Source organism: Dufourea novaeangliae, unplaced genomic scaffold (assembly GCF_001272555.1).
Source record: "Dufourea novaeangliae isolate 0120121106 unplaced genomic scaffold, ASM127255v1 scaffold124, whole genome shotgun sequence".
Taxonomy (NCBI): Eukaryota; Metazoa; Arthropoda; class Insecta; order Hymenoptera; family Halictidae; genus Dufourea; species Dufourea novaeangliae.
The window spans coordinates 3,017,016-3,040,281 of NW_015374010.1; the positions used below are offsets into that span (position 1 = coordinate 3,017,016).

Consider the following 23,266-nt stretch of genomic DNA (forward strand, 5'->3'; position numbering starts at 1 on the left):
TATATATTTAGAAGGTTGACGAGTCTTTTGTTCGTCGTTCACGCTTGTATTTCGAACTGTAGATAGCACGACGGCTTGTGGCTGCTAATTTGAACGCTGCCACCACAATGTCAGGATGGCCGAGCGGTCTAAGGCGCCAGACTCAAGACACAATCTTGCCCGTACGCCGGGTCTTCTGGGGCTTCTGGTCCTCTCTGAGGGCGTGGGTTCGAATCCCACTTCTGACAAATTCTTTTGCAATTTTTTTTAATATTATTTTCATGATATATTACACTTTTATTACTTCTGCTACATTAAACTAATAATTGTACGTTAAAAAATGTATATTTTCATTAATGTACTATTATCTCTAATATTGTACTGCATATTCATTTCGACAGTTACAATAAATTCAGAATTATATGTGTAATAAAATAGTTTATTTCTCAAATTATACCTTACTTGTGTAATTTATTTTGTATAATGAACAGGTGTTACTATTTGGAGCATTGTAAAATTCTTTTGCAATTTCTTAAATATTATTATTGAAAACGTATTATGTATGCACAGACGTGAAAATAAACATTAGGACATTCAGCTTTTCTTTACCTTTGTTTCATTTTTTTAAACAGAAATCACACTGTGCAGTTATTATTTCCTAAAGCATTTAAAGAAGAATTAAAAAAGAATAGTTCGAAAATATTAAATAGTATTTTAAATATTAAAATGTTATTTTGGGTTGCCAGCGACCCCACGGTGTTACTGACGCCAAAAAGTGGAAGGGTGGTGTTCCAGGGTTAAAAATCCAATCTTCTAATTTTTTATTCCACAAAATAATGGGTAACAGGCTCGAATATTTATTTAACCAAATTTAGTGGTAAATTACCATTTATTGTCGTCGGTTTCACATGGTTCACCAAAGTTCCGTTCTCGTCGCCCACCTGTAACGGGCAGGGGGCGGCCATTAAACCATTCCGAACGATATGTATGTAGTACTTACTCATGAACGAGCGGAACCGGCGCTTCCCCGAGATTCCACGATGTTACCCCTGATTCCCGGCGTAAAGTAATTTATCGCGGGGTTCTAAGGGGCCGCCGATTTACGACCAAAAAGAGGATCGACGTCAGAAGTCGCCAGCAGCCTCGCCATTATCTCACGGACGCCACAAGACTTGGGCCACATCGAGCCCGCAGCATCTTCAGGCTGATAAGTGGTTATCGTCTTTGAAAATGATCCTGCTTTGAATATACACCCTTCCGCGCAATGTAAAGCCGATAATATATTTGGCGAACCACGGTGTAACAGACAGGGTGGGCCAACAATTTCGTCGTCCTGAAATATATCGCCTATTCACGGCGATTATGATGGAATGATCCGTTCGAAATTTATGGGGTATCGTCTATCAGGACATTATACAATAAAAATGCCTGATATATGAAGTATGCGAATCTTGTATTTTCTAACGTGCCCACGGATTTCTTTATGAAAATTATTTTGTGTAGATTTGCTTCTGTCTTTCAATTTTATCTATGGGGTTTTATCACAGAATTGTGATTCAGGAAAATTCTATTCAGTTAGAGAATTAGAGAATTAATTTGATTTTTTTTTTAAATTTAATTGTAGAGTTTGGTATAAGTTTCTGACATAATTGTTGGACTGTGGATGTTCATATAAATTCACACTTTTGTTCACTAATATAATTAATACCAAAATCGAACAGAAGTTTGTTTCCGGTACCAATGGTTTTCATATGTTAATAATAACATGTAAATATGTACTATTAACCTTCATCCGGATAGAAGAGCCTCTGAGGCCATTTAATTATTTCATAATGAACAATATAATAATATATACAATAAATAATACAAAATTTAATGTTACTATTTTACTAAATATATAAACTGAATTAAAAGGACTAAAATATTTTAGAATTATTAATTTCAGGTAATTTGTGCTGGGAGCCTCTGAGGCTCGTCTCCATTCTATCCTAATGAAAGTTAAATTATACTAGAATCTTTACTTTGCTACGTTTTGCAAGTCAAGAGACGCTGTAAATGCATAAACATACGGATTCTGATAATCATATTTAGTTGTCTGCGTATCTAAGGTAAATTATTTTAAATGACTTCTAAGGGAAACTGTATAAACTTTTTACTTCGTTTTTCTTATTCTATTCAGTCGGATTGTCGTTAAGTCAAGGGAAAAATAATATGGAGTTGAGAATTCTGTTCTCCGTAACGATCAAGGCGCGGCTTGTTTCTTTTCTACACTTATATGAATAATTCCTTAAAGATATAAGGATATAGTGGAATATATCATTGTCGTACCATACGCGTTAGGAAAAAAGGGTGATGAGTGTAGTATTAAGTTCTGCGTTGCAGCTACGGAAGCGCCTCCTAACGTTTAATTAACTATCCACAGGAAATGAAATACCTTCTGGCAAAAACGTTTGATTTACATCCTTTAGTCACTAAAAACGCATTTAGATTCTTGTAAATTATACTTTAAAACAGGGGATCAGTCTATTTTTTTAATAGATTGAAAGGAAATAAATGGAGCATACCTAGGTTAATTACTACATGTATATTGTGTACTGTTCAAAATACGAGAAAATAAAACCTATAACGATATATGACGAAGTAATTATTAACCTAATGATTAATAGTAGAAATAAATGTCTTTGTAATTCCTGAGAATGCAAATGGGATTGCAAAAATGCGAACTTCTATAAATAGGTATCGAAAGACGTGTATAATGATCCCCGGGGATCATTTTGTACACATACATAACAAAATAATCCTTAAGTATGCCTTCAAAGAAATGTGAATAAAAAACATAACTGATCACGTAGCTAAATTTTATTTAAGCCAGTGATAAGATGGATAGACTAACTTACAAAAACTACTTTACTTTTATTTAAATAATGAGCATTTGTATTTTTTATATAAAAAGGGATCGTTTTAGACACCTTCCCCCTATATATCATTTTTCTTTCTGTTTTTCATTCTGTTATGCTATCTAGTGTATCATACACTGTGTACGTAAACGCAGCTTAACGCCGCCGGCCTGCAAGTTGCATGCTGCAACCAGCACGCGGAGAGCATAACATCTTTTGCATAGACGGCTGCATTCTAGTTGTAGCTTCGAGCTGCAGATTCGCTCATCCGTTTGATCGCGGAGCACCGTGATCTCGGCATACCGCGTTGGTCACGGTGCAGGAAGATATTTTTTTCTGCACTTCCTCGCGGTGTAAATTGACGCAAAAGCGATGACCGCACGCTCGCGTGGACGTCGAAGGAATCGGGGTAACGAGATGCTGGGAAATTCCTGATGCAAGATCTCTAACCTCACAAGCGTAAAACTTGGTTCGTCGGTCTGGAGAAAGATAACCGCGAGAATAATCTATAAATTCGTATTGTAGAATTATCTTAGAGGATTTAATGATAGGAGGACTTGCGGTTACCTCGCGCTGTTGGGCGCTATCTTGTCGGTGGGAATGGATAAAGAAATTTTTACACACATCTGCCTCGTAATTGAAATTTATCAAGTTAACTTGGGATGTATATTAGAAGCTGACGAAAATTAAATAGAAACGAATGCCTTCGATTGTTAGCTAGCAAATAACATTGTGTGAATAGTCATAATTTTAGACTTGGGATTTTCTGTTATTCATAGTACATAGGTGTAACTGAATAAAATACGATTAAACGTTTACTACAATTTTTTTCTTGAATGAAGTGGTAGTAAATTCTTACTTTTAAAAATCAGTACCTATAAATATTCGTGTTCCATAATGTATAGTAAAGTGTGCCCGGCTACGTGCAGCATTTTTCACTGTGGCAGTCACGTGTTAAACCAAATTTTTATTCAATATCCATTCTGTCACACTATGAAAATGGTATCCAGTCGTTTCATGATCGAATAAGCTTCAAACCTCAAACTAAGTGAAACTGAAATTTTTCTTACAAATCAATTTAGTTACAATGCTTGAAGAAATCTATCCAAGGCAATATTTCTTCCTACAATTTGTAACAGACCTAGGTATATCGTTCGTAACCTTTGAGCCAACCGCGTGGCCGCTTGGAAATGTCAAGAGACACGAAAATGTTAACGAACGTTGTCGCGGTTCGAGGAATCGTGGAACACGTTTTTCCCCATATAAAGCCGCGCAGAGAAATCTGGGCCAGCTCCGCGTAAAATACCATCGTGTTACCCGGCGACAAACGTGAAATACGTGTCAACGTAATTGGATAAAAGTGTACAACGCGAGCATCGCGATATCGACGCGGTTTTTCCGCATGTGACCGATTTCACTTGATCCCTTGGCAGACGGAAGATTGATAACGTGATTATACGGTGTGCTCGATGGAAATATGGACGGGTTATAGACGACGTGAGAACACCAAACGGAATCGGATCACTTGCAAAAAACATCGTCTGCGTTTGTAAACGGTTCTTACCGATACACTTTCACGGCTAATTATCGCGCTTGTAATACCATGTTCGTCAGGACGATGTTTTTCAACGACTGTGTCGTACACTTTCACCTCGGGAATCGTCACCCCGTCCGCACATTGCTAATAAATTACAATCAGACCGATCCTTTCGCGAAAACCAGATGCGCCAGGCGAAATGAGTAACCATTAATTCCATGGGCGGCCATACTTGTTTCCGATCGTCGCCATATAAAATCGAGCTTTTATGACGAATTTAATTTCATCGTCAGCTCACTGGAAACTTTTTGGTCTGGGCGATTGATTGGAATGAATGGTTAGAATATCTCTGAATGGCTGCTAAATAGGAACTACGTACTTCGAGCAACGATTCGTCGTATGAAAATGAAACTAGTTTGGATCTTGTTTCTTATGGGACAGCATAACTTGAAATATGTTTCTTACTTTTGTTCGATCTGATTGTGAGTTAGAGATGCGGTTGGTATGCAATAGCAATTAGACGATGATATTGGTATGGTATAAGTTGCAGACAAGTTATCAGGGGTACCAATAAATAATCCACTAGCGTACCCTCTGTTAAATTCAGTATTTATTTTCTAGGAAATTGGACACGTATTTCGCCTCAGTGATATCTGTCCGGGTTCTTCAACATTTATCGCCATTTAAAAAAAAAAGAAAAGAACAGATTTGAAATTTCAACTATTTTACTAGTTTATTAACACTAGAACTGCCAAAGATGAACGTATTTCTATTTCTATCACGTTGATAAAAGGAACAGCTTGCTGAAAGTATGCAAATCGATGAAGTAACAAACTTCTTCATTTATATATTACAATAAAAGTTACGAAGAATCGTGGAAAACACACTGTTATGATATTTTAATCAATTTTATAAGAGTTTACCAATCGGTTATTTTGACTTCTTGGTAGGTCTAGAGTTAATATGAAATAGTGGAATATTAATCTATTGGTACACCTAATAATATTGGTTCAATTTAGCGAATGGTGTTTTGTACAGTCTAGTATTAACTACTGAATATTGAAATTAAAAAGTAACTTGTAATTGACAAGATACACCTTTATAAGTGGATAAGTACCTTTCACTCCAGGCTAGCTCGCAAAGCTTAAACTTCACTTCTGTATACGGTAGAAGAATAATAAGCTTCGACTTTCTTAAGAAAGTTGAATTCTCCCCAACTAACAACTCGTACGACTGATTACTCAGCTACATTTTCAGCTTTCCCGTTCGTCATTTTGTCGGTCGGCGATTTCAATTATGAGCAACCCCTGTACAACACATTCCCATAACATGGTTTCGCTCTAATGCGGTTAAAAAATTCGGGAAACCCCTGAATAATACGGTATTATTAACCTCTTAATAATTAACTAGATTGCACCATTTCCAATTATTTTCAAATGAATCGCATAATTAAAATGCAACAAGAACCATAAATCTACGTGAGCCCGTACTAGTTAGCACGCAAAAACGTAAATCTATGTGACCCCTTTTTTAAATGTTAATATTTAACACGCGCTATTCAGTCGGTCCCGATCGAGATTTACGAATCTTCCACGGTACGAACCCATAAAATGGTTGAGTAATACGGCTGGAATGCCAGCCGAACTTGTTTGAGGCGACGATTCGTTGCTCGTAAAATAGGCTCATCGTCGTATCCACGGCCACGACCAGCTACCCCGGCCGCTCATAATAACGCGCGTGCCTCTTCGATACGAGCATTCCGAACGGCTAGATGGATCCGATTAAACGACTCTCGTGTAATAAGCCGGAGATATGAAGCGGCGGCTGCCAGCTCCATTGCTCCCACGCCATTGTCGGTGTTGTGGGTGGCTCGCCCCCCTCCGCCCCTTCCGCTCTAGGTGCTCCCGATTTAACCGGTTTGATCGGGTATCCATTTTGCAGTATCTACACTGGTCGAAATTTCTATAAAGTTACCATGTTTTTTGATGAATTCTTATAATTATTCCATCCCAATGAAAAATTTGTATTTGGTAGCATTTTGGAATTAATCATTGGAATAAAACAACGCTATGTCTGGTCCACTTATGTAAAACAGATAAATTTTGATTAAACATTTTTTTAAAATAACACTTTTGATATGCATTTTTACACGGCAGAAATTATTCTACTAATCTAACTAAATTACACTAACCCATTCGTCATTCCACGGGTTCGATATTAGGAGAAACTCCACACGGTCAGATCCACGGGCAATGAATCGTGTATATTACCTCTTGTTCCTTTTCGTTCGTTCTTCTTTTTCGAGCAGATCGACGTAAGGGACCGAGTTGGGGCCCTGGGCCCGGGACTCGATAAGAATGAATTAGGACCCATGGCGTTCGCAGTGATGGGTCGGAACTGGTATACACGAACTGGTCCATTTTATCGGATCATTCCGTAAGTAATGTCATTTCGGAGATTAATTTTATTTATCAAGAATAATATATTACATGGACCATTTCTTTCTGTCATTGTGCTCCATCTCTCCATCAGTTTTTATTTCTTCCTTGAAAAAACAACTACCATCGAGAAATGTCATTAGTCACGGGAGGATTCGATACTATTGAATTGTCACGTAGATTCTGATAACTACACCATCGAGAAATGTCATTAGTCACGGGAGGATTCGATACTATTGAATTGTCACGTAGATTCTGTCTGTCAATTTTTCATTAAATAAAAAGAAAATATCACACGCTTCGGAATAAACTATGCCCATTAATATTGTTTAAAAAATAGGAGGGTCATCTAATAAAGTCATAAGTCACATGTATGAACATTACTCTTGTATGAACAAAGAAGTTTGATTGTTATTCGAATCAAATCCATTACTATACGTCGGTGATATTATTTCGGTTTGCTGGTATTCGCGCAGCGTACGGTGATTTCCAACGTCACGACATTAGATTAATTTCTGCGATTAGAGTGCTTGTGCAAGCCTTCGTACATAAAATAAGATAGAAATCACGAACACGAGCGACGAATTAAAAATAATTTTCCTTTTCCTGTTATTTTTAAAGACCTCCCATTCATCATTTCGTGCCAAATACACATAGAAAAACAAAACACACTGATCTTCGAAAAATGAAAAATAGTTCATTAATTTCTGGATTATTTATTTATATGCCCATTCACCGTTTATAATGTAATAGAGAGATTACTATTATTATTTTTAATATTACAACCTTGTTATTTAAACAACACCAAGACGATAATAATCATGATAAACAATGAATAAGTGTTACGGAATCTTAGATATTTTATTAAAAACTGATTTAAGCTTATGAATCATTTTTGATAAAATATATAAGAAATTATCGTTAAATTATTATTATTGAAGTCTGTATATTACATTTAATAAGTCATTTGTCCATAACAATCAGCTGTTATGTTTCACTTCTCCCCAATACGTAAATATAATGAAAGAAGCGTATCTTATATAAAAACTTGTTGATTATCACATTAACATTAAATTTTTATCAATGTAATATATAATATAAATGTGAAAATGCAATAAGTATTAATAAGAACACTTTTCTTCATGGTTATATATATCCTCTGCCAATATATACTGCGAAATTTACGACCTGTTCCAAGAATGTCAGGATGGCCGAGCGGTCTAAGGCGCCAGACTCAAGGTTTATACCTTGCCCGTTGTACGGGCTTTTCTAGGGCTTTCTGGTCCTCTCTGAGGGCGTGGGTTCGAATCCCACTTCTGACAGATTCTTTTTGTAACTTTCAATTGTTTCGTCAATTACATTCTTTACATTAAAAGCATTAAATACCTCTAACTATCAACTATTTTGCACCTATACTGTGACACGGCCGGTTATCGCGCTGGCGTGCGTTCGTATCCCGGCACGACTGAATGTATTTTTTTCTTTGAAATATTCAAAATTCTACATTAAAATTCTACATTAAATATAATGTTTCTAATTAATACAAATTGTGTAAATTAACATAGTTACTTATAACATCATAAAAATATAATTTTTGTAATATTATTCCGGTTCGCTAGTATTTGCGCAGCGTACGGTGATTTCCCACGTCACGACATTAGATTAATTTCTGCGATTAGATAAACAATGAATAAGTGTTACGCAATCTTAGATATTTTATTAAAACTGATATAAGCTTATGAATCATTTTTGATAAAATATATAAGAAATTATCATTAAATTATTATTATTGAAATTTGTGCATTACATTTAATAAGTCATTTGTTCATAACAATCAGCTATTACGCGCGTACTTCTCCACAATACGTAAATATAATGAAAGAAGCGTATCTTATATAAAAACTTATTGATTATCACATTAACATTAAATTTTTATCAATGTAATATATAATATAAATGTGAAAATGCAATAAGTATCAATAAGAACACTTTTCTTCATGGTTATATATATCCTCTGCCAATATATACTGCGAAATTTACAATCTGTTACCACAATGTCAGGATGGCCGAGCGGTCTAAGGCGCCAGACTCAAGGATTATACCTTACCCGTTATACGGGCTTTTCTAGGGCTTTCTGGTCCTCTCTGAGGGCGTGGGTTCGAATCCCACTTCTGACAGATTTTTTTTGTAACTTTCAATTGTTTCGTCAATTACATTCATTACATTAAAAGCTGATTAAATACCTCCGTATGTCAACTATTTTGTACCTATACTCTGACACGGCCGGTTATCGCGCTGCCATGAGTTCGAATCCCGGCACCACTGAATATATTTTTTTTCTTTGAAATATTCAAAATTCTACATTAAAATTCATTTACGTCTATAACTAGATCATTATAGAATGTTTATAATTGATACAAATTGTATAAATTAACATAGTTACTTGTAACATTATAAAAATATAATTTTTGTAATATGAAGAAACATATATTTCTATAAAATAAAATGTGATGGAGAAAGTAATACTGACTAACAATGGAAACGTTTATTTATAATATGGAAGATGAAACATTTTCGGTAACTTTTATTTTCTGCATCACATGATGGGTCATTGAGTTGTAACATACTGTAGACATGACTTCTGTAATTTGCTTGTTTTCTGCTTTTGTATAATTAAATATGCAAATAGGATATTCTTGTCTCTACAAAAATATTGTCAATAATTGCTAGCCTTTTTTCTTAATTTCTGAAGTTTCTGATAGATCTCTTTGGAAATCAAAGTGTTAAATAACAACGAAAATACAATAGCTATTAATCCTCATTAAATTCCTCATTTCAGCATGTTTCAGCCAGTTGTACCGACTGTAGACGCATAAAATTCGCAGTCCAATAATGAATCGTCATTTACGTGAATTAATCGAGCTAATACACGCCGTAACAATGGGCTCCATTGCGTCTCATTGTACCGTACCCATTGTGGTGAACGGATAATACAGGTCGGTTGCACGATTCACGACCACTCTTACGAAACTTACTATGTTTCCGGGGAGAAGCCGGCTGATAGTAGCGCGCGAGTAACTGCGCCCAGCCCTCTCTTCGTTGTTCGGTCTATTTCTGGCGCAACTATATTTCCTCTTTCCCACACCAGCCGCTTAGATGTATAGTTACGAGCATTGTGACACATTAGCTTTCCGTACAATAAGTCTGGGATTCGTTTGGATTCACGGCGTGGTGTAATAATGCCCTTAAATGGTGGCGACTGGCATTTCGGATGGGCGAAACGAATTGGCATACACGAGCCCGTCGTCGGTTAATGAAATTTATGTACAAAAATGTCAAAAATGGCTTTAAAGGGTATTTTCACTTTGCAGAGCAGTTTCGAAGATCAAAAATCGTAATTAAGACAGTCGTGTGATTCACACAACGACTCGAATGTCAGAGCATAAATAGTATCGCATAATGAACTAAATCTTACGTTAGTACTTTGGTATGTTCGAACACGCGATTAAATTTAATTTTGGAATAATTATTAAATTGGCAACTCCATTTGCAAGAGATTTCTAGTAGCACCCTAAAAAAGTTCCGCCAAATTTATCTTAATATGTTCGGAAATGATATGAGGAATATTTTAGAGCAATATATGAATACGAGAAAACATTCACTTCTTTTAAAAAGAAATTTTGAATATGGGGTGTTGGACTACCCTAAGGTACTAACGTAGGATTAATTCCACTGCACTGGTCTTACATCAATGAAATTAATAAACTCATAAAGCGATCTACTCGACAAAGTTTCATGGACTTTCTACCTACAGTTCCCATCAATCAACGATATTATGTCAAAGCACGGTGTATTTCAAGACCGACCGCGTCCATTCATCATTCAAGGAGGAAAAAGAAGAGACTGTCGTCTAATCGATACATCTTCCAACGGCGTATCTAAGAACGGAAATATTTGTGGTGACTGCGTTTACATCGACCTAGATTAAAAGCGAAACGTCATTTGTTCCGTGACTTATGACTCCCGGACTTCCAGCACTTTGTTTCGTCGAACCTGTGCACCATGTGTGCTCGACTAACGAGCACCGTGCTGTTTCTGATTGATGCTGGGATCGACGTTTCTCTAAAGAGTAACGGACACGACCGAATCGACTTAAGCTGCATTCCCACTATTCGTTAACGTAGCCGGGTTGTTACAAGCACGCTTTACCCCCAAAAGTCTTCGAACATACGATATCAAATAATTAAAATTTCGTTTTAATCGATTAATCAATCATGAATTTGTAATTGATTAAAAGTCCTGAGTGAATACTGTTTAGATATTATCGAAGTAAAATAGTCTATATTTATAATAGTATGTGGATTAACAAAGTACATGCATACGTAGTTTTTGTAAAATATCCCAGTTTCTTCACGAGCAACAGGTGTCCTAATATTTATAAGTAGATTGCGATTGTTTCTTCTGAATTCTAGAGGATCGCGTGTGCTATAAATGCATAAACTATGTAGTAAAAATGGTCATTTCGTTAAAAAAATCAAGATAACCTTGAAATCTCTGAAATACCTCCATCCACAAAAAAGCACGTGTCTTATATAAGCTGTGCCTCTTTATGCCATTTAAGTTCCACGTTTCGAAATTTTCGACGTGAATTATTTTTTCCACGAAATAACATACACCCCTATCGTTTGTACCGTCGATAACGAGCAACCCCAAGAAAGTCTCCCAATAACTCAATCCAACAATGATATCCTTATGCACGACCCTATTAATTAGAATCCAATTACCATCCAAAACCAATTCATTAGTATTCCGTCACGTACAGTGTGAACGTCGTCAAAAACTCATCGAAGAATATTTTAATATTGAATCTTCAACGATTAATATTTCAACGGACAGTCAACATCCAGTTGTACCCTGACATATGAGTATAATCCGCCGGCATTTACCTTTCCTTTCTAATTTCTCGGTCACGGCAATTAACGGAGCAACGTATCATTACCAGAAGAATTACCGACGAGGCGGGCCCTGTGGTTTTTATTTTTCGGCGACACCTCGTTATTAGATAAATTCTTGGACCGTCGCTGATATAGTTAACGCCACTGTCACTTGAAGACGGGACTGTTCGGACGGTTTTATGTACGAACTAATTGCGGGACAACGTGACCCGTGCGTTCCTGTGGAAGGTATAATCAGTTTTTCTTCCGTGTGTACGCGCACGACGGTTGACGGCACCGAGGCGAGTATATTAAACGTACTGTCGCTTCGTAAATCAAACGGATAAAGATCTCGAGGAGCTTGCATGTTAAAAATTATTTTAGTGGCCGCATAACATCGTAAACCGGGGTTCTTGGACTCCTGGACAGAATTCTTCTGTGATTCTTGTTTGTACAGCGTGTGACTCCCTACTGAAGGAGACTTTGATTTTTTTAAATTATAATTATGACAACTATTGTGGAACGCTCTCATAGGCAACTATTTGTGAAACAGTTTTGATTCTATTGTGTTTCATAGCAAAATTTAGATCTGTGAGCTATCCTCCTTTGTTAATTATGTATTGTTGGAGATCTTACTGTTTATAGTACTGTGATTTATTTGTAAACAGTGATGAATATGTAAATGAATATGATGAATTGAATATACTTGCCAACGAAAAGAAAGAAATAAAACTGTTTTAATAATAATTGTGTTCGTTACGTTTTTACGTTTGGACGAACATGATCAATGTATCTATATCAATTGTATATATTTCTTTACAGCATTTTGTACAGAAATACTGAATTAATTTAAATAATTTTTTGTATAACCAATTCATTATTTAACTTTTTATATTAAATAACAAATATACGTACTGAGCAGAAATCGGGACGTGATGTTGATTAGAAATAGAAACATCGACCTTATTCGTGATTGCAGCTCTATTTTAAGTTTTCCGCTCACATTCGAGTTTTCAGTCAATTTTCATGGTTTCGCGGTCAACTCCGTTAATGCTCCGTTTCACTGATTGTGAGTCCAAGAAAGATTCAACCTAATCTCGTGAAAGTTCTCAGTACACGACTGTCTAATAATCCATACCGATTTCTCTGAAACCGCATTTGGAGCAACCGCGAGAGAACCTGCTCGAGGAAAAATTTTCAGAGGAAATGCTATGGAAACGTTGACACCCCATTCACCGATGCCACTCGACATCGGAGTTCTCGTGTCGACAGCCGTGTCTGTTTAAGGACTGTGTGTACATTCCGAGTCGTGCTCGCCACGCGACACAATGGCTACTGCGGGTTTTCACGTGTTGCACTTGAATGCATTTACGCGCACGAGGACGTGAAAGTTCAACAAATCATGCTGTCTGGCAAAAAATGTTGCTATAGACACGGCGAGTTACGTTCACTTTCACTTGATCGATACTACCGATACTGTTCCCTAACGTACGTGTTCATTTGGATCGTCGACGATTTTACGCTCTGGCTGTGATACTATATGATTTCACCTGTAACGTGTGTATCGAAGCAATCTGATCAGTTTGTTTTCGTAGTTTCTTTTTTCCCGGTAGTATATGATTAATAGCGTGTGGCATGGTTATCTGAAGGATAATTGTGTTAAGATAATTTTGTACAATACGGTAAAGTATACGGTGCTGGTGAAATGTGCGTGACCAGGGTGTTCTTGCATAATTGAAATAATATTATCTGTGAAATTTTCACAAGTCACAAGCTACCAGTTACCAGTAATAATAAATTGTTTCGGGCAATAGTAACAGGTTTCTTAATTAAATAAGTAGAGTTCTACTTGTGAAATTGTAAAAACTGTTTGTTTTAAAAAAATTCTATTTTTTAGTCCACAAAATAACTAGAGATATTAACTAGACTGTGGATTTTTTATGCAAAGAGACAAAATAAGACTCTAACTATCGTTTTGAGTTCCTTACGGCTAGATTTACATCCTTAATGGAACACCTCTCAAGACCATTTCCACGTGACGATTACCTACGTCGATCCGCGAGAAATGGGATTTCGTTTACGATATACCCATGTCGACTAATTTTCTAAAATCGAATTGATACGAATATCTGACTTCTGACATTCGAATTGTCATTCAGCGCGGGATTTTAATTACAGAAAATTACGACGTGGACCGTTTCCTCGGTGCTCCCGCGACTGCGTAAAATCCGGATTACGGAATAATTAAATCGTTTCCTGTAAAGACACAAAGTAATTTACGTAATGTAACGGGTATGTTTTAACGATAACGTCAAGTATACCGGACGTTTCCTCTCTCCGACTGTATACGCGCGTGTTATCAATTAATTGGCTGGCGGAATGCGAGCTGGGCCGCAATAGAGTTCGTTATTGCAGGATGAGCAATTAATAAGACTTGTCTTGTTTTTTTTTTTTGCAATTCCTGTGTTCGCGTGTTACGCGGGTAGGGGGTTAATGATTTCGAATGATACGTTACCTCGTAAACATTATAAATTGCAGTATTAATTATTTTGTAAATTATTGTTTTGGTAGGGGTAGAAATAATTGAAGTCTTCGGAGGATGAAGGTGTTATGTTATAAATATTAAGTTTGTAGTGAACTGAGATTAAAAGTTATGCTTCCTACACTTATTTCTGGAATTTATGTTCTTCATCCTCTTTGTATTTTTTGCACACTGTAAATTAGATAAAATACCACATACAACCATTACTAACTAAGGAAACACAATTTTCACGAAAATGATACGTAATGCCTCCGAAGCTTCCAATTGTCAGCTTGACATTGTTATATCGACTTGAAAATTAATCTACATGGAGACTTATTGTTAGAAAACTTCTTTTCTTACTGTAGCTGGTCCCACATTGTATTGGTTTTTCATATATTGTATTAAACGGTTTGCCTCGTGAATATTATATAATTGATTATGGCTTCGTGGAAAGTAAGCTTTGTAAAAATAAATTCTAAAAACATATATGTCTATATTCAAAGCTAAATGTAATATTAAGTCGTTGCATATGAAATGTCGATTTTTTTAATATCCTTCAACTACTGACATGCTTTTCGATGGTGGAACTACATATTGGAAGATACTTTATGCGATGAAATGCAAACTGACAATTTTGTTTAACTCTTTGAGGCACGGTGGTATGAAAAATGTCCCACCTTTTTTTTATACCCAACTCGCATAGTGGGACATTGTTCATACCACCTTTAAATCGTGGAATTACTAAAAATAAAACATAATTCAAGTAGAATAATATTTTGACACATTTCATACAAAAAGATGTATGTGCAACTAGGTATTTTTTTTATTATAAAATCCTGTGCTTCAAAGAGTTAAAAGTGACATTTCATATGCAACGATCTACTAAATCTTGGTGTACATTGCAATGCAGGCTTCTATGGAATCGTCGGTAGGCCTCGTACAACCGAGAAAAATCAAATCTTTAGATAGAAAGCGGCCACGGGATGCACTTGCGCGCCGCATTCCCATACATCCATTTCCTTACACGTGAATCGGGTTCCGAATACCGATTAAGGGAACGAAACGTTACACCGAACAACATCGTGCCACAGCGGCGGCGGCGACTTGCACTTTCGCTACGCGAAACGATTAAGTGCACGCTAGATACAACAATTTCTCTGAACCCTATTTACAGAAGCAATTTATGGGGGGGTAGCTAGCAACGGCAGGACCGAAGCGACGATCAATAAAGAATCCACGACCCGTACACCAGTACGGGCTCGCGTGTTCCGTCGCGGATACGCGATTTATAAGGTATCGAGCCCGTTTCGATTCGCATTAGTTAACGATTACACATCGTTTAGATCGTGTTTCTTATCGTTCCGCGAGGTCCCCGACGCTCTCCAGCCCCCATTCCGAAGGCCGTACATCCCTTCGCAATAACCGATCTCTTTCGATCCGCAGTGTTTTTTTTTTTTCGTTTTCTTCGTCGGAGAGGAATAGCGGTGGAACGATCATTTATATACTGCCGGTTTTCAAGGCGTTTTTTTTTATCGAGCCGGTTACTAAATCATATCACGAGGAGGAATTGATTCTTTTCTTGATTGTGTGATTCTTTTCTGATACGTTTGCATACTTTGATCTTAATGTTTACTCTCATTTGATTGTTAATTTAGCATAAATTACAATAATTCCCCATGCCAAGTGGTAGAAGGCCCTTTCCTTACGTCACTTTTTCCCCTAGTGGAAGCCGAGTTTGCTCGCGTGTGTACACCTGATGCTTTTCGTTTCGCGATGGCCGCCTTGTCTTCCGTGCGCCCGTGAGCTTTCTTGCCCGAGTAGCCGCGATCAATGATCTTGTGCAGTTACGGTCGCGTATAAGTGAATTCAGAGCACTTTACACTGCGTCTCCGTCTGGCCCCGGTCGGAAACTTTTACCATCCAGTAACTTCAGGCTTGCGATTCCCCGGTTAACCACGGTGTCGTGACGGACGATCGCGTGTCTTCGTACACGGTTTACTTTACACCCGTGTAACCCACGTGTCGCCTTCCGACACGAGATCTTCCCCCTCGATCGCCGTTGCGTTCGCCAGGTTACGTTCGGTATTCGATTTCGAGCACGGTCGAGCGGAACGCAGTCAGAAACGCGTTTTAAAACGATTCGAGACGCGTTCCGTGTGTGTTCGTAAATACGATTCCAAGCGAAATACGCGTCGAGGATTGTGGCGGGATGATTCTGACAAGGGAACATTCTGAAAAGAGAAATATCTTTTCCTTTGTTCAAACTGGCATTAATTTGTAGAGAATAAAAAAATATTGAACACGTTTTTGTTTGCCAAAGAATTTGAGAGGGTGAAACTATCCCTCAATATTGCAATATTAAAGTTACTGTCATTTCATCGCCATACACATAATTATAATGATATTCCAATAACTTGAAAGAAATGAATTCTTGGAGGTTTTGTTTTTAAAACCATAGCGAATACTATTTTTAGCAATTTTCCTTTCGAACATTTTTCAATATGTGTATAAATTCAATGTGTCGCGAAGAGAACCAGTTAGGATATGGAACAGTAATAAATAATAAAAGTTGATTTTACAGGGAAATGATTGCTTTTAGGACTTACGTCGACTAGACATTTTTTTACTCCTTTCGGTGAGTGCTATATGGCCTATAAGTATCGGACCTTTACCACCCTATATACATAAAAATTAGAAAAATAATTGTAAAATACAAGTAAACAACCGACAAAACATATTCGTCGAGTTTTTCCCGTTCAACGAAGAGCTTTCACATACCCACTCTATTCCGCGCATACGTTTCCATTAATGTCCCAATTACCAAGTGAACGTAGTTGTAGAAATCGAAACGAAAGAAACAGTGATGTATTCTACTGGAGTGTCAATCTCGTCCGTCAAACCCCGTACATACACTTTCACGACTCTTTTCCGGCGGTTCAGATGGAAAAAGGTTGAACGCAGAGGCGGATCCTTTTAATTAGACACCGCCGCGCGCGAGTCCTGTGAACCGGCGTCGTTATAAAGTGGTGCCTGGAGAACGCTCCGGTTCGAGCCACGGCAAAAAGCAAAGTGGATCACGCGCGCGCGTTCGCGTATAAAGAAAATCATTCCGTCGCGAACATGGAAACCGGCCGTCGGGATCGGGACGAACCGATCGACTTTCGCGGTCGATCGTATCCCAAGGCCCATAAAGCGTTGTAAATGTGACAAATGAGACGATAGGAGAACGGCCGAAGGGAACACAGTGTCGTCGCCGAGAGAGTACCGCGAGGATATCGTTCGACGATGATCAGTCGAGGGCTCTTAGCGATCCAGACACCTGCTAGAAGGTTCGCCCGTACGGTTTCTAGTCTTCTGATACTTCATTTCACATTCTCCACGGGCTCTTTGGAAATGAAAACGTTCCGTGCCAGTACAGTGTCCCGTGAGGGGATTAGCCTTGACGAACCGAGTCAATTAAGTCATCGCGAGACGGAGACACGGAGAAGGATTTCTAGTTGGGATATATACCTCGAGGAAAAAAAAGATTGGGGGGAAATAATGATGTATTAGGACGAACTGTCTGCTGTTTTTGTGAGAAATACGATTTTAAACCAACTTGTTTATTGATCGTGTGAGGTATTTGTTTTGAAAGTGGTTCAAGTGTACCTACAGTCAGTCGATAGTATTCGCACATTTAAAACGAATGAACTGTTTTAAAATCGGACCAAGTGACTTGAGTTTTTATCTTGTGAAGTTAGAAGGATTAATTTGCTAAATGATATGTCAACAAAATTTTGAAAAAATTGCAATTGGGCGTAATCGCGAAGAAAATAGTACACGCCATTTTTTACGACTTTTCGTATCGATTCTCGAGTGGTTGAAGAAAATTGCAACTTCCTGGCGGACTGTAAATAACGCAACTGACGCGGACCACGAGCACTTTAAGTCCACCCTCGAGCTAAAGCTTGCGCTCCTTGAACTCGGTTTCTCTCTTCGAGGATTTGAAGAGCTCTCGAGTCTTGGACGCGTGGTTCCGTAAGAATGTTCGACGCTCTTTTATGTCTGTTTGCCGTGGATGTTTGCGCAGACACGAGAGCACGTCCTTCTGAATCGTGGAATCGCGTGAATGGACACTTAACACAATGGAAAAAGTGTTTAAAAATAAGAATCTGTTGATTTTGTAAGGTACACTATTTTACGAACAAGAGAAAGAACGGAATCTGAATCAGAATGTCAATCCAGACAAAATAAAGAGATTTCTATAGGTATAATTAGAATTCGTATGATTACGAAAGAATGGGATAAATTCCAACATTCTGTTTGCAAAGACACTTTTTCTTTGTAACAATTATTATACGATATGTTTTTCCTTTACTTTATCAAAAGTTGCAAGTGCCTATATTTTAATGTTCTTTGGATTTACGTGTCATAATACAATATAATGTGCATAAATAATTAACTTACTATAATTTTCTTGTCGAAATAGAAATTTATAGGAAATAAATAATTTCATTTTCATGTTTATAAATTACTCACTAAAATTGTGAATTTGCATAAACATTTGCAGTCTACTCCCGAGACATTCTAAGTGCACCCCATAATACTTCAAGACGCCAACTAAGAGTCTTTGCTACACCGAACAGCTAAAAATATCGTTCAAAACAATTACACAATTTCGATGAAATATATTTCATAATACTTCGAGCAGTACACAAATGAAATTGTTATTACGAAAATTTCATGGTGCATAAAACGTAACACAAATACAAAGTGTACCATTATTCCCGTCATAATGAACATTTATACCATTCCCGGCTCGCTTCTCACACCCCGTACACCATGAAGCGCAAACGATACCCCCTTTAGCTCGCATTAAAACGCAATAATGATTATAATTTCGTTGCTTCCATTTCCATTTCAATGCAGGTTACGGCGCAAGGCGGCCCCTAAAATCGTGAAACTTAACACGTCACGTTGCAAACCGCCATTATATTCAATTACACGCGCAAAGTAACGATCACCGTGGACGGTTTTGAACGGTGGAATGCGGTCTGTAACGCGGGTCTGGGCAAGAAAATTCTATCCAGAAAACTTCGCGAAAGAAATCGCCACGATGCTCGTGACAAAAGTCCCCTGTCCACTAACCGAGCATTCCCGTAAATTTCTGTGTCTTTAAGCAATAAGAAGAAATTATCGCCTGTTTCGGTCCCAATAGCAATTTCCAAGTCACTTTTTCCATTCCCGACCGACTGCATTAAGCCCACTGCGTGGCTTTAATGACCGAGATACGCTGATCAGTATTAAGTACTTTCTCTTGTATGCTAGAAAGCAGTTTATCACTTTTGTGAACGCAATAAACTTTCGGCGAATAGGATCGGGTATTTATTATATGGGTATCGAAGCGTTTCAAGAGCGTTAATAACGTTCTACGATTTATATTCGCGCGATGCCTCGTGATTCTTACGGGGGAAACTGCTGAAGTTATTATGTACAATAAATAGTTGTTCAGTAGGTATTAATTGGTTGGATGATTAATGTGTTTTAAATGTCATCGGCATACACTACCGTTCGTGAGTACTGGAACATTTTTATGCAAATGTAATCAATAGACTGTAAATTTAATGCAATTATAGTGGATATGGCTCTGTGAAATACAATGAAACACAAAATTTTCATTAAATGAAATGAGTTCTCTATTTTACAGAGAAGTCTATTATCTTCCTATAAGATACTTAAGAGAAGAAAGAAATGCCTACATTTGCTGGTGTCTGTATCAATTACTCTAGAAAACGTTATTTTGTATAAAGATTCACTGTCCAGGAATGAAGTATTACGAAATTGTTGAAGGTTTGAAATAAATATTGTTTCATTATATTAAAGCTTGACAGGTGATACTTGTGCTAATGTAAAGTAATAAGGGGGCCCTAAAATAAAGGCGAATACTACTTGCAACACATTCTTTTGTTTTACCTTAAATTGAATTTCCCGCTCGACCTAATTACAATGATCGCCCTTGTATATAATCAAATCATCTTTGGCTTCCACTCTTCTCAGACTCAAGAGTAACCCTGAGCGACGCAGTTAAAAATACCCAAATGAAGCAATTATCGAGGCTGGGTACCGTTCGGGGCTAGATCGTAATCACCGTTAAGAGAGAATGCAGCGAAAATAATCGATCGACGCACGCGGAACTGAACAAAAATTATGTAAATCCCTCGGGAGGGACTGTTGAACGGTTTGGTGCATTTCAACGATGCATAATCTCGCGCTCGAATCTTCGCGAGTCGTCAGATTCTTTTTATTTTTTATCGGAAACAAAAAATCAGCGTACAAGTAGGCAGCCTAGGATTTCAGTGAGTTACCATGGAAGCTGCATACCATTGACTATCACCCAAATATTAAAATAAAAAGCTTAACGAATCGTTCAATTATGATCGACATTAATTTCTATGATATTTAAATTACCTAAAACATTACATTTCATTATGTTACCAGCTCAAATATTACAATTATAGTTTCTTCTGTTGTACCTTATTTTCCCTTTCGCTAGTAAGGAAGTCGTTGTTGTTACTCTTCCAATCAACTAAAAATTTTGTGATCATTTATCGTATGAATTACAGTTTTAGTTGCATGCAGAATTTTCTTCATATATACCTTCACAACGTTTATTTGTTACTTTTAGTAAAACAGTCCAGGATAACAGTAATTCCATAGGTGGCAGTGAATGGGTATTTTACCCTAAATCACAAGCAAACAGTTTTTCTATTCAATAAATAAGCAATTAAATCTACATACTTTAAAAATTCCTTAAATTTCAATTTTCGACTGGGAGCATTCTCAGACGACGCGAAGACCCATCGTTGGTCACGTGCGCGTCGATCGGGGACGTATGCATTGGGTCTGGGGTTTCGAAAAAAGAACACAATCGAAATTTCAAGGAGCCCGTTGGATCGGGGCTCGCGGGACAAAACCCGCCGCGACATCGAGACGCCTTCGAGACTCGAAGAATGCATATCCTGCATCGACGAACAGAGAAAGACAGAGACAGAGCCACGGTTCGTGGTAGCGCATTACCGGCGTTTCTTTCTTTCCGTTATCGAGAATCGATTCACGAGCTTCGATAGCCCGCCAACATTCGCCGTGACGACGTTCCTTCCTTCTTTTTCTTTTTTTTTTTTTTTTGAACCTTTTGACATTTGCATCTCGGCTGCCGTGAATGCGCCGGATGCCGCGAGATATCGTGCCGTCAGTCCAACGGATAACATCGAATACGTATTGCGACGAGACTCAGGACAAGGGGAAGGGGGTTGAAGACTCTTGACGCGCGGGATTCTGCGCTTGAATCTTGTTAAGTCCGTGCCGCGCGCGCACAGTCAGGATGAAGAAATTTCTTGTAGGAATGTCTCGAGAGACGTGTATCGGTAAAAGACCTTTCTCTCGATTTTATGAAGACTTTGGGTTTAGTCTTTCGCTCGAGTCGATGCTGCGCTACATTGATTGTATTTCCCCGTCCTTTTTGAATATTAACCCTGTATAACTTAAATTAATTTTTATTGTTTGAGAAATTTTGGACTTGTATACATTGTTTGGTACTGGGTAGATGGACACATGACTTAAATTTTTGTAGGTATCCCCCTCCTAGGCCGCGAGCCTGGCGCTAAAGTGCCTGGCCTCACAAGGACGAACGCTTATAGAGGTAAATCTGCTTCTTGAAAATATTTGTATGTGGTTAAGTTAAATGAAGCACCCTGTATACTGAGCCATTAAAGTACAAAGTTGTTCTAAACATTTCGTCTATTAAGTAATGAATAAAACTCAAGATTGATTCAACCAAGTAAGTTATATATTAACTTGTCAGTGAGCACTGTATAGAGATGAAACTACCTTTTATATATTATTATGTCAAATGACTTGAAAATACATGTAGAAATTTAGAAAGGGTTAGTATGCTGCAGTTTTTCTTCAGAATAAGTTAAACATTCAATTTACTGGAAATTCCATTCTCATGGAGTTATCTTTTCATGGTGCAGTTTATGGTTTACTGTGTTTTATTTATGCCATTGAAATAGCTACTGTGCATACGTTTGCATTCCTTATAAATCAAGATAGAAATATTTCTGTAGAATATTTATAGAATATTTTAAGAATCTACGTTGCATAGGTATTATAACAGGACTTCTAAAAATTTTACTCAGGAACAGTTACATTCTTCAAAAATTCTATTCCTTATTATCCTACACTATGTTAATTAAATAGCGTGGTTAATTAAATACAGGATGCTTCATAATACGTGGGATATAATTTCCAACACAAAAAAATAATCTTATAATGAAAACAATAATATAGACCTTTTTATTTTAATAAATCATTGTTGTTAACGAAACTAGTATTAGTATTAAGTATTCAAGTATAATAGAATAATAAAAAATAAATGATAATAACAATATTAACAGAAATGTTTAATCATAAATAATTTTTTCGAATTAATTACGTTTAATCGATCAAAAATGGCGAGCAATGTTTTTATCTTTTACTCATTATTCGAAATTCTTTACCTGAATACTGAATACTCTATAAACATTTCTCATTTATATATACATATATAATATGAAACATAAACAAACAGTATTTAAATTACCCTGATCGAATTTGACCACTAATTTAAATTCTAAAATAAAAATTCCCTTAACCAAATTTAAAGATCCACGTCTTGAATTCACACAGAAATGTCTGTACGCTCGTTCTTACATGGGTAGATGGTTTACGCGACTTCTCGAAAAAAATCCGAAGCCTCAGCCCGTGCGCGATCCCCCGTAGAAAATAATAAATTTCCCGTTTCTTTATACGGCAACTATCTTCTTGAAATAACAGATTCGTCTTAACACGCGTACTCCCTCGAATTCCGCGAAACTTAAGGGAACGGGGAGGGGGGATAAACATTTTCAGCCAGTTAATACCATGCATTACGGCCGCGC

At 37.3% G+C, this 23,266-nt stretch overlaps 1 protein-coding gene and 3 non-coding genes across 4 annotated transcripts in view; 3 read left to right on the forward strand and 1 right to left on the reverse strand.

Moving 5' to 3' along the window:
* LOC107188442 (ankyrin repeat domain-containing protein 6) overlaps positions 1–23,266 on the reverse strand; it is a 136,436-nt gene that overhangs the window by 48,023 nt on the left and 65,147 nt on the right. The gene's annotated exons all lie outside the window — the stretch shown is intronic.
* Trnal-caa lies at positions 110–227 on the forward strand. Its single transcript has 2 exons — positions 110–147; positions 183–227. It is a non-coding gene; the product is annotated as a tRNA-Leu (tRNA).
* Trnal-caa lies at positions 8,053–8,173 on the forward strand. Its single transcript has 2 exons — positions 8,053–8,090; positions 8,129–8,173. It is a non-coding gene; the product is annotated as a tRNA-Leu (tRNA).
* Positions 8,908–9,028, forward strand: Trnal-caa. Its single transcript has 2 exons — positions 8,908–8,945; positions 8,984–9,028. It is a non-coding gene; the product is annotated as a tRNA-Leu (tRNA).